We start from the raw sequence: 10,722 nt of genomic DNA on the forward strand, positions 1-10,722 counted from the left end.
CATTTTAACGCATTAGCTCATTTATAAAGTTACCAGAAGTTTGAATCCGTTGTATACTTGGGTGTTCCACTCTTTAAAGAACTGAGGGTTTACAGGTTATTTGCTAATGTTGACATGGATAAAACTAGTCAATAATGGCTACGTTCTACTGAATCCTACGTTCCCAGAACACCTTGCGAAGTGTTCAAAGTTAGTTTACACACAAAGTTCTTTGTTGTTCTCCTGATTACACTCAACATAGTAGTGGATGCAGTTTAACACAACATTCAAGTTAAAAATTTGCTCTACTTATTCACTGCTGAAAGAGGCTTTAGTCTAAAAGGTTGTACTGATCTCACAAACTCAACTTCACATTTCTCCTGCTACGCAACTTCATTGCACGCAATCTGCTGTGAGGCTTGTATTGATTTGCCTAAAGGATTGAGTTATTGAGAGCCTCATGATGTCTTACGAGACTTGTCTTCCATACTTGAACCAAACCCACTTCCGCATTACTGTCAGGCAGTGTTGCATTTACTTAATGGTCTGGAACTCCCTGACCGATCACAAGATTTGTGTCAGACCAGGATATGAACCTGGAACTTTTGCCTTTCAAGGGCAAGTGCTTCACAGACTGAGCTGTCTGAACACAACTTGGGACCCACCCTCACAGCTTTACTTCCCCCATTACCTCATTTCTTCCTTTTAAACTTTTCAGAAGTTCTCCAGCACATAGATTTAATCTGCCAGGAAGTCTGAAATCACCACTCATTCTGCAGCAAAGTGAAAATTCATTCTGGAAGCCTGTATTCTGCTCTTCAGCCCTCTTAACCCTTTTAGTGCCAGACGTTTTCTCAAAAGATCATGTTAAAAGTGCCATGCAATTTTACAGTAAAATGCAGATCTCTGCCATACTTGCAATAAAATCTAAACTAATGCATAATGGAATGTAATTTTTTTAAAATTTTTAGGGAATGCTGCTGGCTACAGTAATATGTGCAATACACATTGTCAAAGAACATATTTTCAGAGAAAAAAATTATTTTCACTATGGGGTTTATAGCAAAAAAATTGAAACTTTGATTTCAGTTTACTCTGAGACCCATTAAATGATGATATACTCATAAATTTCAGGTATATATGGAATCTCTGTAGTTTCCTTAACAAAAACATCATAAAGGATTACAAAATTTTTTATTTCACTAAGGAAAAAATCAAAAAGAACATAACATTATAAAAAAAAAATTGTTTTGCTCTGAACGTGTTCTCAGTTCTTCAGTCATAAATCACTGACAAATGTGAGGTTGCAGTTATGAAAACTACTTGCACACATGCTGACCAACACATGAAGGATGCAGTCCTTTCTTGCAACAAACGCATACTGTTCGTGAATGCCGCTTCTTATCCTTTGTAGAACAAACACTACAGTAGCATCCTTTCTCCCCAGAAGAGTCTCTGCACCATATACTGTTGGAGCAGGTACATTTATATCTATTGCACTATGCTATTAAACTTCAGCCATGTCAGTGGTTTGTCGCTGGGATTTAGGCTTTCCTTATACAAAACATATGCATTCAGCAACATCCTGGCAATTATGCTGAACACTACCTTCTTCCGGCCATCCTGATTTAGGTTTTCCGTGATTTCCCTAAATCACTCCAGGCAAATGCCGGGATGGTTCCTCTGAAAGGGCACGGCCGACTTCCTTCCCTAAACCGATGAGACCGATGACCACGCTGTCTGGTCTCCTTCCCCAAACCAACCAACCAACTACCTTCTTCCACATCTTGACAGTCCTCCTTTCATCTAAATAGCAGTATGTCATCATATCAGATGAGTCAATGCCACCCATATACTTATTATATTCGAAAATAACATCTGGCTTCTTGACTGACTGTCTATTGCGAATTGTCTTTCCTGATGATTAGCAGAGGATGATGTACTCACAAGGAGGACTGGATTTCTCTGCGATTTCTTCTGTCTGAAGCCACAGAGAGGTATAAAAGATTTCTTGAAAAACTTTAGCTGACCTACAGCATAATTCGACAGAAGACCACGTGGCAGGAATTTTCTGTTTCTTCTAGTTGTTCCCGTTAGATAAGTGCCGACTGAATACAGCTTTTCTGCCAGAGGAATAGATGTAAAAAAGTTATCGCAAAACACATGGTAACCTTTTTGCATGTAGCTCCCAAGAGCTAGTAGTTTCACAACGACTACATATCCCAGGCCATTCTCTTTTATTTCGTTTTTGTCATCATCACTTTTTGCACCACGGTATGCATAAAACCCTAGGCAGTAATTTACTACTGAATCTCACAGCATCCAAAATTTGACTCCCCATCTGTGATGATGTTTATTGGGAAGGTACTGGATTAGCTGTGTGTGCGCCTTTGTCCTAACAAGACTTTCATCAACACTCAGTTTCTGGTGTGGAGTGTAGTAGCGACGGAAAACATTGTTGGCAATATCCACCAACATTTGAAATTTGGCTGTTGGATCATATAATGGGTGACCAAGAGTGTGAAGTTTCAAATCTTCTACAAAATGTAAGAACCGCAGCAACAACTGAAACCTGTTGCATGAAAACATTTGCGAAAACCGCGGTGTGAACAGGTTTGCATCAGTTGACCAATAACTAAAAATCGTTGGTTTTTTTTATCAGTCCCATATTCAAAATCACTGCTATAAAAGCCGTCATTTCTGCTACAGTTGTTGGTTACCACTGTTTGATTCTCGAATTTGGCGATAAATGCGTTGACTGAATCTCCTGGCGAGCTTATTTGTTAGTCTCAGTCACTATAATCGTAAGAAGCTGCAGCGAGAAGAACAAATTGAAAAAATCAATTGGTGTGGCGTTTGCTGGTATATGTTTAGGGCTTGGTACTTCTGCATACACAAAGCTTGGAGGGGGCGGATTATTTGATGCCTCATCCACTATTTCAACAAAAGTATTTGGACTGCAATTCAGTTGAGTTTGGTCGTCGTCATTGTCATTTGCTGACGCACAATAGTCACTTGAAGAAAACGACGAGTTCTCTTCTCCACCGGACATCTCATAATCTGATTCACTTTCTGCAAATCCTGCAAATTCATCTTCACTTCCACTACTTATCATATTATTGTCTAAATGACTCGTATCGAACCGTAACTTCTTACTTGATGAGGCCATGCTGCCGCGAAATACTCGGTAAATAAACAACACCAGATAAGTTTATTTTACTCGAACTATCGCACTGTCAATCGAAAACAAGATCGATATGCTGTGCCTTTGACCTTCCTTCTGCGTCTTGCCTAGGAAATACTAACAACTTTGCCTTCAAGCGCGGAAAAAATGAATGAGAAGAGCATCACGATCAAATTGTTACTGGCATTTTTCGCCGAAAATCTGGATCACGATCAGATCATATTTGGCACTAAAAGGGTTAAATTGTGCCCAATGGGAAGTTACTGTTGAGCTCCATTTCAGAGACCACTTCCCAGACTGCATCCATTTCCCTTAGAGGACAGACCAGTGCCGCTGCATAGTCCAGGTCACGTGTTTAGCGTTACAAAGATACAAATACCAACAATCTATAAAGAACCTCACAGTTATTCACGTCGTGAGGGCCAAGACACAACTAACAATTGAAGAAGGTAACAATAGGTTGTGGTCATTTGTGGGCTCAGCAACCATTCCACTAGCTCTGCACAAGTCTGGGAGATCATTAGGAGCATTTGTGGCAGATACAATTTGCCGCCCATAACACATGTTCTAAGGCAGTAATGATGGTTCTTGGATCACGGCAGAGCATTTCGGTGAAACCATCTTTACTGCCTGCTTTGATCTGGCGTGAAATCGACCTTGAAGTAACCACCAACCAGTCTGGACCCTACAGACTAGGCAGTTTCTTAGTCACAGTGTATATTCAGGATCTGTTGATAGACTATTGGCAGCCTCATGCCGCCGTAGGTAGCCCTCTATATCTATACTCCTGCATACACTGCAATTTTTCCCCTACCTTTTTCCCTTTTAGATTTTGCAAGGGAAGACTGACTGTTGATAAGCCTCATGCAAGATGTAATTTCTGTAATTCTCACATTGTGCTCATTTTATGATACATAGGTGGTAGAAATTAATGTATTAACTAACCACCGTAGAACATACACTTCCGAAATTTTGACAGTAGTACCTTACACACCTGCATTTGTGACAACCCACTGCTCTTCTTGAGATCTTCTATTTCCTTTATTAATCTTAATTGGTAAGGATTTGGGATGGATGAGCAGTACTGAAGAATTGATCAATTTGAGTGTTGTATAATCCATTTTTTTGATGAATGGGTTATATTTTCTTAAGAATCTCTCAGTGGATGTTATTGTATCATTTGCTTTTCCTACAGCAAGGTTTATGTGGCTGCTCCACATTGGGTCATTTCAGATGTGTACTCTATGTATTTAATGGTTGTTTCTGTTTCCACTGATTAACCAGGATTAGTGTAATGCTGCATTTCGTAATTTTACTAAATACACCAGTATCATCCATGAACAGCTTTGTGCAGTATCTGACATTAAATGAAACTGTACGGATCCAGAGACCTTTTCAGGTCTCATAAGTCTGTGTTGAATATATGCAGACTGAAATGAAATGACAAATGAAAATTTGCACTAAGGCTGCAATCCAAACCTGGGTGTTCTGCCTATGAGGAAGATGTGCCAACCACTATGTCAGCCTGGCACGTGGCTTTGCATGATTATAAAGACTACCCTAGCACACCTCCCTCCTTCTTCCAAATCTCCATTCACATCTCAATCCTCTTGATCATCCCCCTAACCTTGAACAGCATTCATTTGATGAAAGCACCTATGCGTGGCATTCAGACAGGGTGCCCTGTTTCATTCAGTGCTGAGGTTCTATACCACTACAGTTGGAGAACCTCTGTAATGCCATTAGAGTTCAAGGAGAATATGAAGTGGGATAAAGCAGCAATGGGAATTTAGATTGAGGAGGGAAGCGTGCTAGTGTAGTCTGTGCAGCTGTGCAAAGGCATTGTGCCAGGGTGGCATAGTGGTTAGCAAGTCTGCCTTGTTAACAGGGGACCCAGGTTCTCAAATTCCAGCCTAGGTACAAATTTTCATTCATTGCTTCAGTCTACATGTATACAGCATCTGACATTGTCCACTAAGTTTTATATAGTGAACAGAAGCAAACCTGGAAATTTACTTTTATATCTGACAATCTGATTCCTTTATGAACCACAGGTTGGGTTCTGTCTGTTAAAAAGTCCTGAATTCAGTTGCAAAGATAGTCTGGTAACCCATAATGGATGCACTCCCTACAGATCCACGGAATTTGTGTGGAGTATAAACAAAGTATAACGTGTGTCATTGTTGTAAAACTTCATGGGCTATGATCCCATAAAGTGATAATACTAACTAACGAATAATTTTTTTGGCATCCAGTCCCAAACCATGGGATGGGTGTTGGAAACACAGTGACCAATATGGAAACGCAATGTTCTCTGCACCTCTAGTTCTTTATAAGCAGTCCTAATGCAGCTATTCAACAACCACTGCTCAGCCCATGTACATGTCTTTGCTGCCTGAAATATTACTATCATTTGCAGTTTATTTCATTGTGTTGCAGTTTTCACAGATGATTATTCTCAATTAATGTAAAAAGGAATCCCTTTCTCGAAAAGAAAACAGTCATAGACAAGTCTTTTGGCTACTTTGAATATTGAGTTTGAAAATTATCACAATACCTATAATGATATCACTAAAGATTATTGTGTGACTGTGACATTTGAGAGGAACTACTTTTATTGTCAGAATTCATTGTACTCATTGTCGAGCATTGTGAAAACCATTGACCAAGTATCTCAATCCTGGATGGTCACCACCCTCTCTTAAAGCCAGCTGAAGAGGTAGATTGGAGTTGTTCTTGATTTGATTCATCCACCTGCTCGCTGCTCTCCATCTTGGCCTAGTGCTCTCAATTTGTCCTTCCATGATTATTTTCTCTAGATTTTCTCCATCTCTTCTCTTGCAATGTAGCCAGAGACCTGGAGAATGTTTTGGTTGACACAAGAGGATAGGTGCTTGGAGATACTGAGTTGCTCTATAATGGACATGTTAGTTCTTCTTTTGGTTCATTTTATGCGCAACACCATGTGCCAGCACCGAAGTTGAAATGTATCAATACACTGCATCCATCTGCCCTTAAAGGTCCATGTTTTGCAACCATTAAAGAAGGTGGAAAACATGAGTGTTTAAAGAAGCCGTACCTTTATGCTGTTCATTGTTGCTCTGTTCTGCCAAGTCATGGTCAGATCACAAGAGCTTTCATAATGACATGTTTGGCACAGATGTTGTACAATTAAGGCTATTGACACAATCCTGTGTGGCACCTTTTGATACACTGACCAAATCGAACATGCCAGCACTTGTCATCACAGCTGCGAGATGGTTATTGAATAGTCTTCTGGTTAGTGCTGTTAAGTGGATAGGAACAACACTCTGAATACACCTGCCACAACTTTTCTCAGATAACGTAGTTGAAGGCATTTCTTTAGTCAATAAAGCGATCAGTAACACAGGAGGCTTGCAATATATTTTCCTTTCACAAAACCTGTTTGTTGTGTGGATATGAGGTTGAATGTACATCTTCAGTATTAATTCGAGATGTAGAACAAAATTTTTGATCTGTGGGATATGAGAGCTATAATTCAGTCAGTAGCTAGAGCAGTTCATAATAAACCTTTTCTTGTGCAGAGGCATGAAGAGGGAAACTGTAGGCTCTCTTATAACTAACTGGGTAAGTCAATTCAAAGGCTGGGGCATATCACCTTCAATAGGAGAATGCCTAGTAAAGGACTGTAGTGTTCAGGGTATCTGAAATGTGTGTATAGAAATTATAGTTTTGATTTTATATGTATGAAATTTTATTTCTGCCCAACCAAATCGTCTGTATTAGGTAACCTTAGTATGTGGATGTTTTTGTGTGACATGCTTTGTACCATCTGTATCTTTCGTTTCCATGTGTTGGTGTTCTGTTCATTCAAGTCATAAACTTATTCTTGGGTTTCTTTTCATTTCAGTCATCTTCTATGTAATAATTGGTCCACATTTTCTAGCAATTATTTTCTCATTGGCTGTTGTACAGTACTCTCATTAATTGACCATGTTATTGAACTGTGCAGTTATTGAGAACATGAGCAAAATTTACTATAAGGCAAACCTTTTGACTTCATTACCGTATTTACTCTAATCTAAGCCGCACTCGGATCTAAGCCGCACCTGAAATTTGAGACTCGAAATTCAAGGGGAGAGATAAGTTTTAGGCCACACCTCCAAATCGAAACAAAGTTGGTCCATTGTAATACGAGACACAATTTAGGTCTAATGAATGACGATACAGCTACAGTAGTTTGGTTTGAGTCTTAAGCTTAGCAGATAAGCTTTACCAGGTAGCCATTGATATCCGTCAGGCACTCCGTCCATATTTATACGGGTACCCTTCCTTTTTCACGTGCTTCGTCTGGTTTGAATTGATTGCTTATTTTCCTTTGATCTGATAAGTGCCGATCTCTTTGTTATAGGTGTTTACGTCACTCTAAGCTGAAAATGCATTACTGTACTGTGTCATGCATTGTTTGTCGCATTCTGATAATGAGTGTTTACGGCCTGTCGCCGCTCATGGGATGGCTTGCTTTTGTGCGCTCTACCGCCGCTTACAATAAAAAAAAGAAAGGAATCGTCTCATTAGCGAAACAATGGCAAGAGACTGCTATTTGTTGTTACTTACACTGCTGCTTTCTTTAATAATGATCAACAAGAACCAAATAATACACTGCGTATGATAGAAGATGTTCTGAATGAGAGTTGAGCTAAAATTTTTCTCCGTTTGAAAATCTTTGCAGATGCCTCTTTTGTACATTACATTCTGCACAGAAATTAGAGTCATCTTAGATTTAAAAATCTAGTCAATTGCCATGCTTCATTTCTGACTGTATCACTATTAGGCATAAGAATAATACGAATATAAACAAGAAATGATATGTATATTCTTCCGCGTTTGCTGTTGTCTCACACCAGTTTCGTAGTTTATTAGGCAGACAGGATTTAAATGAGATAGCAACAAACACGAAAGAATATATGGCAAAATGTTTATATTCGTATTATTCTTATGGTGAAGAGAATACTGCATGTGGTTCACAATTCATAGAAGTTCCTATTAGCAACCATCTCTTCTCACAGGTAGGAAAAAATTCAGAACGAAGAGTTGGCCATATTGACAAACATCCCAAACAGTCGAATTTTCGTAGTACATTGAAATGCTGCTACATTCGAAGATGAACAGTACAGAATTTGTATTTACTTTGTTGGATAATGTATGAAAATGCAGTGGTCGAAACTCTGGGTGGAGAAAAAAGCTCGTCTTCCACTTTTTTTTATATATATATAAATTTATTTACTGACGCAGAGGTTTTGGCGCCAGTATTTGTGCCTGCAAAGCATGCCTGTGTAGCGCTACATATATTCAACAGCTTAAGTTCGTTGTGGCGGCACCTACCAACATTTTTCAGAACTTCCGCTTACTTTGCACTCGATTCTAAGCCACAGGTGGTTTTTTGGATTACAAAAACTGGAAAAAAGTGCGGCTTAGATTCGAGTAAATACGGTATATTTAGTTACAGACATTCATTGAAATCTCTCTCTCTCTCTCTCTCTCTCTCTCTCTCTCTCTCTCTCTCTCTCGGTGTGTGTGTGTGTGTGTGTGTGTGTGTGTGTGTGTGTGTGTGTGTGTTTTTTTTTAATTGCTATTAATAATTGTATTTTTGTTCATAGGTTGAGAACCAAGTTGCAGATGGTGATGGGGATGTGCAGTTATAGTGCAGCACAATAAAAATTCCTGAAGGTTCACTCGTACGTGCTGGAGTGAAAACATAATAGAAGCCTTGTAGTTTTACAAGTTCTTGTCTCTGTACCTGCATTGCAACTGTCCTATGCTCTTCCGTGTATTCTTTTTATGTTTGTGATTCGTATTTGAAATATTTATAAGTCACTTTATACCTGAAAGTCTAAATAAGACAAATACTGAAGCTGCACTGCACACAGTGCTGAGTTGAGTAAATTTGAATTTCAGAAGAAACTCATTTATACAGTACAAGTGATTAAAGTAAAACACTTTACGCTTAGTAAACACCAGATATTTCTGCAATGAATGGCATAATAATTTATTAATAATGCGGCGTATCCTATGTCCACTAATTTTAAAAATTGATTTGCTAATTGTATTATACATTGTTCACTATCAGTTTATATTTAATACCAGAGACAACGAAATTTTACCTTTCAATTGTTCGTACATAACAGAAATTAGGTGTACATTGAGTTGATCATATTTCTAGTTTTTAATGTAGTCATAAATTTTTATGATATTTATTGCTAAACAATCAAAAGAGAATGGAATTTCGAGTGTTCCTCATGCTACTTCTCATTTTTCATATTTCTTCATTATATCAGTTCATATGTAGTGCTAATGCTTCACTAATATCTGTGACCATTAGTTCCACCCCGTACTGGAACAGCAGATTGAGATGTCAGGATAGCTTCGGTATCTGTTAATAGTTGACTGTTGTGCGTTGCTGTTTGCAGTACAATGTCTGTGGATGTCTTTGTACTTTCGAATGTACATGTTGTGAGACACAGAAGTCGAATGTTTATATTTAATGCATTTTTGCATTTCTGTGCCAGTAATATTTTGAAATATTTAGCAAGAAACAGCATAGATGTTTGATACAAATGTGCTCTTAATGTATAGATATGTAAAAAAGTGTATAAATTTTTTTGATGTTATAGATTTTATATGTTAAACATGTCTGTAATTTGTGCTTTTTCTTCCTCTATTAGGCGACATTTTTGAAAGCCTAAAGTGCTTACTGTACATGGCACTTGTAAATATGTTCTGCCAAACATTTTCACAGGCTGGTACTGTCTTGATGACCTGTTTGAAACTAATCTCTGTAACGATCTAATGTGATCTTAAATACTGGTGTAAGTCTTCATAGTCTGTCCTGCAGCATGTAATATACACTCTGTTTTGGTTGTGATAGTTACACTGGACCATCGTGCCATGTACATGGAAGGACCCCTCCCCCCCAAACATGTTTATATTGGTACAAAAACCTGTATACCAGTGAAGTGACATTAAAAACTAAGTATTTATAACATATTGAATTAAAGATCTTTTCTTTTGTAAAAGAAGAAAAAGAGGGAGAGGGGGAGAGAGAGAGAGAGAGAGAGAGAGAGAGAGAGAGAGAGAGATGATAGTAATACATGGTTCTGTAATAAAACACCTGCAGCCCTCTTTTGGGCAGCATGGTGGTGGTGTTCTCTCAGTAGTGTGTTATATACTTCATGTGAACCCTGCATATACTTGCTTTTTTCTGTGCTATCATGTAGTTTTCTGCCACATACATTATGAGCCGTTAATGTATCATATTTATCATAGCGATCGTTTGATCTTAAGTTGCACATAACTATTTCTCCGAGTTAACCACTACTTTGAGTAAAGGCTATTTACACTGAGGTAGCCATTTGGGTAGGATACAAAACACCGTGCAACAGACTTTATAATGCTTTAGTGCACTAAAAAGTTTGTAATTTTTTTCTGTTGTGAATGTTGTAACTATGTGAACTGTATGTTAGACAGCTCATCTGTAATTACATTCTAGTCACCTGTAGTCAAGCATCGTACCTTAC

General features: G+C 38.4%; 1 protein-coding gene across 6 annotated transcripts in view; it reads left to right on the forward strand.

Moving 5' to 3' along the window:
- LOC126235716 (protein ECT2) overlaps positions 1-10,202 on the forward strand; it is a 236,580-nt gene extending 226,378 nt beyond the window's left edge. For all 6 annotated transcript variants that reach the window (XM_049944486.1, XM_049944485.1, XM_049944482.1 and 3 more), the window contains one exon: positions 8,806-10,202. The gene's annotated coding sequence lies outside the window, so the exon portion shown is untranslated. The remainder of the gene's footprint in view (positions 1-8,805) is intronic.
- The last annotated feature ends 520 nt before the right edge of the window (positions 10,203-10,722 follow it).

Source organism: Schistocerca nitens, chromosome 2 (genome assembly GCF_023898315.1).
Source record: "Schistocerca nitens isolate TAMUIC-IGC-003100 chromosome 2, iqSchNite1.1, whole genome shotgun sequence".
In the NCBI taxonomy this organism is placed as follows: domain Eukaryota; kingdom Metazoa; phylum Arthropoda; class Insecta; order Orthoptera; family Acrididae; genus Schistocerca; species Schistocerca nitens.